Below are 4,346 nucleotides of genomic sequence, written 5' to 3'. Positions count from 1 at the left end.
GTTCCATTACACCAAGTACGTCTAAAATCTGTATTTCTCCAAATAGTAGTTCCTGAAGTCTACCAAGAGATGATTTTAAGTGTAGCCCATGATGGTGCAGCTGGCCATTTAGGCATACTGAAAATGTACAATTGAATAAATTTGGCCCGGTGTAAAAAATGATGTCTCACGTTACTGTCCAACGTGCCATGTTTGCCAAATGGTTGGAAAGTCCAGCCAAAAGGTTCCACCTGCCCTACTGTATCCGATTCCGATGGTATCCATGCCATTTGAACACATAAATCTTGATTGTGTGGGTCTGTTTCCGAGATCAAAGTCTGTTCAAAAATATCGGTTAGCAATAATGTGCGCTGCTATGCGGTTTCCAAAAGCAATCCCATTGCGTTCTATTACTACTAGGGCAACTACCAAGACACTCATTAAGTTTTTCGCACTTTTGGTCTGTGAAAAGGTAGTTCAGAATGACCATGGAACGAATTTTACTTTCTATATTTTTTTTCTCGTCTGCTTAAGCAACTTGGTATTCAACTACTGTCTCCATTTCTTAACATGCTGAAAGTCAGGGTGCGTTAGAGAGATATCATCAGATCCTGAAGTCCATGTTGCGTGCGCACGGGTTTAAACTTGATTGAGAAAGAATTCCTTGGTTACCTTTTGCCTCTCGTGAAGTTGTCCAAGAATCAATTGGGTTTAGTCAAGTGAAGTTAGTCTTGATCCTAAATATTCTTCCGGAATATGTTTAAACGTTTTGTACATGCCTTTATAGAGCTTGTGATTTACTTTAATTACAATAATAATAATTAATTATTACAATTATTAATTTAATATTTTCTCCACCACCCTATTAAGTTAACTGAGTTGTTTAAACAGCAGCCATATCACCCTGTAGCCCAAGACAGCTTGCCCACTGAAGCTAAGCAGGGTTGAGCCTGGTCAGTACTTGGATGGGAGACCACTTGGGAAAACCAGGTTGCTGCTGGTAGAGGTGTTAGTGAGACCAGTAGGGGGTGTTTACCCTGTGGTCTGTGTGGGTCCTAACACCCCAGTATAGTGATGGGGACACTATACTGTCAAAAAGCACCGTCTTTCGGATGAGATGTTAAACCGAGGTCCTGACTCTCTGTGGTCATTAAAAATCCCAGGATGTCATTTGAAAAAGAGTAGGGGTGTGCCCCGGCATCCTCAAAGTTAATGGTAAAAAAATAGTATTAGTATTAACTTACTCCTAAATTTACTCCTAAAACGCCTAAAAGCTATGTTATTCTAGGATAAATACCCTTATCTCTTCAGGGTTTTCAGAAAAAATACTAAGAATTGTTAACATCTATCAAAAACTTAATATAAAGTAACCGGTGGTAGATGTAATGTTTCGGCGTGCAGCATCAGGCGCAAATGGGTTAAAGTTAATGAATGGTAAGTCAAAGCTATCCTGGCTTCGCCCTCCTACGTGCTTCCGCTTAATTTTCATTTCGCTTCAGCAGTATGTCTGGGATTTCTCTATAGAGTTTCGTTTTCTCCTGCAAAAATCTGCAGGACCAATCAGCGAACAGATGGGGGTGGCTAAGAACGATGACGTTGAGGTTGTGCGTCAGTTTGAGTTGTAGTTCAGTAATGGCAGCGGAGAAATACGTGAGAAAAGCTATTCGGTCCGTTGTTGCAAAACTGCCGAATATACAGAAGTTAAAGCCGGAGCAAGAACCAGGTTTGCTAACTTTTGTTTGTCTGATTATTCTGACTTGTTGTTTCCGGACGGTTTCGGTGCATGATTTACGCCACGACCACGCGTTAGCGATTGGCTTTGGCAGATCCTGAGTGACTCTGGGCAGATCCAATAGTTTTAAACTTCAACAATGGACCCTCCTTAACGGAAGTAACGCTTTGCAATGGAGCGTGGCCAGACTCTCTGTACAAATTAAATAAAATGTACGAGAGTCTGGTTGGACCAGGCTAAGTCAAAGCAGCAGTTAGACAGAAACGTTAATACAATCCAAGGTCAGGGCAGGCAGAAATCAATCATAAACGTGAACACAGTCCAGTAACCAGTGGTGGGCCGTCAGGACCAGCAGGGCCTTCTCTGCTGGCCCTAAAATAAAATCAAAAATAATTTTTTCCCCAACAACAAAGTGTTAAATGTTTTTCTTTAGTATGCTATTTTTTTCATTGGTGTAATGTCCGCAAAATTCGTTAGTTTTGTTGAGGTTGAACCGGAGTACCCTCAAAAATTCACATAAAAAGCAGCTTATTCAGCTGGGGCCAGCTCTACAGATACTGCTAGGCTTGTGTTGAAGGACAACACATCTGATTTGTTACAATCATTAGTGACAGAAACATCAACCAATCAAATTTTGACGTTTATTGACAGCACGTCCTCCGGGTCTAGCGACGTGCCCAGCGCTACCCCTGACGTCTGTCGTCAATTTCCAACGTGAGCGCGAAATTCAGTTATTAAAGAAAATGACATCCGCTGTTGCAGATACACGCGATCTTTTTGCCCCAGCACAAGAAGTTATTTTGTTGGCCGTGTTTACTTTTTAATACGAGTAAAGGGACATGGAATGATTCTGGCTTTGACAGTCTGAACAGCTTCACGAAGGCAGCTCTTAAACACCAACGCTCCGAGCGCCATAATAATGTCAGTCGTGCATTTAAAAACTTTTGGTGAAAGTCTTGTGGATTTGGAACTTAACGAGTAGAGAAAACGGGAGATCAGCGTCCACAATGAGAGGGTCAGAACGAACCGGGACATTCTGAAGGGTCTTAGTGAGTGACTGTGTTCTCTTTTTGGGAGACGATGAAGATTCGCTGAACAGGGGTAATTACTTGGAATTGTTAACGCTATAGCGGAGCATGATGCTGACTTGCGACATCATCTTGCCACGGCCACAGTTTTTACAGGACCGTCAGGAAAAAATCAAAACCATATAATAAATGCAGTGTCAGAAGTGTTAAATGATCACATCAAAGAAGAAATAATAAAAAAAAAATTCTGTGGCAGTTATGGTGGATGAGACGACTGACTTCAGTAACACAGCGCAGTTCTTATGTCCTCGGGTATGTGACTGAAAAGTGACGGGTGAGTGCTTTACTACTTGTCGAGTATTGTATCATGCAGATTGTGGTTTGTATCTGATAATAAGCATTATTAAGGGCTTATGCACATTGTTATTGAGTGGTTCGTGTTGCACTGATAGTAGCCTGTAGCATGTTGATGTGACACTATGCACACAGTGTGCAGGGGATTACATGATACATGCAGTGAAATGTAGTCTGAGTTCAACCCACCCTTACCTAGCATACTGTTTTAGGCTTATTGTTGATCAGCTGTCATGTTGCTGAGTGCCTGTATGTGCGGCCGAATATATGCATTATTTGCATATGGGTGTGTTAGTTGTAACAGATGAGTATATATGTGGTTTACATGCTTACTGAAGGCCCTGACTGAAACCCCACGGCACGCCACTGCCAGTAACGGGGCAGGCAGCTGACAATCATAAACGAGAATACAGTCAGAGGTCAGGGAGCGGCAACACATCAGTAATCAAATAGACAGTCAAAAATAAACACCAGGTAAACAAAACATGGGTATACAGGGAAATAACGCTCGGTAATGCAGCACGGGGCAATCAAGACTTCACAATGAGTGTGCACGTGTGCCCCATGTATATAGGCCCGGTGATGAGCAACAGGTGGTGTGTAATCAACAGAGCGTGGGGCGTGATGGAGAATGTAGTCCGTATTAGAATTTGGGTGAGTGAGATGATTGAAAGCCAGGGGCGTTTGCGCTGACATCCGTAACACCATGGTGATATTGTCTGACTATCCAGGGCCCAGGTCAGGAAACAGACAAATCGGTTAACCCGTCCGTCTGTTAGCTGCCTTGACATGTCAAGATCTCATATATTCCAGCACATAGAGTCTATTTTACAAGAGTATCAATACATTTTTGTTTATTGTCTTTATTTTTTTTATTTGGACCTGAGTCCCATTTGTTTGCATGGAGAGGGTGGGGTTTATGACTTGTTCTGCAGCCAGCCACCAGGAGGCGATCAAAGAGCCAGCAGCTAAACTTTTCAAAATGTATGATGCACACCCGGAATTTACATTTGAAGTTCACAAATAAACAGCAGAGTGCACTGCTGAGTTAAATAAACATTAAATCTATAAATCTATGAATAGCAGTTTTTGATGCCATGCTTTCTCTAAATTTAATCCATTTTAATTGATACAGTGACATTTATCAAAAACCAACCAAATATTCTATAGACTATATCATACATTTGTTTTTTGAACAATGATCAAACACGGCAAAGTTTGTATGGCCAGGTTAGTTTATTTCTCAAAATGAC

The 4,346-nt window shown here is 41.6% G+C and overlaps 1 pseudogene; it reads left to right on the top strand.

Annotated features, from left to right (window-relative positions):
• The first annotated feature begins 865 nt into the window (after nucleotides 1–865).
• LOC135769822 (5S ribosomal RNA) lies at nucleotides 866–982 on the top strand (annotated as a pseudogene).
• The last annotated feature ends 3,364 nt before the right edge of the window (nucleotides 983–4,346 follow it).

This window comes from Paramisgurnus dabryanus, chromosome 9, assembly GCF_030506205.2.
Source record: "Paramisgurnus dabryanus chromosome 9, PD_genome_1.1, whole genome shotgun sequence".
In the NCBI taxonomy this organism is placed as follows: domain Eukaryota; kingdom Metazoa; phylum Chordata; class Actinopteri; order Cypriniformes; family Cobitidae; genus Paramisgurnus; species Paramisgurnus dabryanus.
Note: the sequence above shows the minus strand (reverse complement) of the source record. Positions and strands in the feature narration are given on the sequence as shown.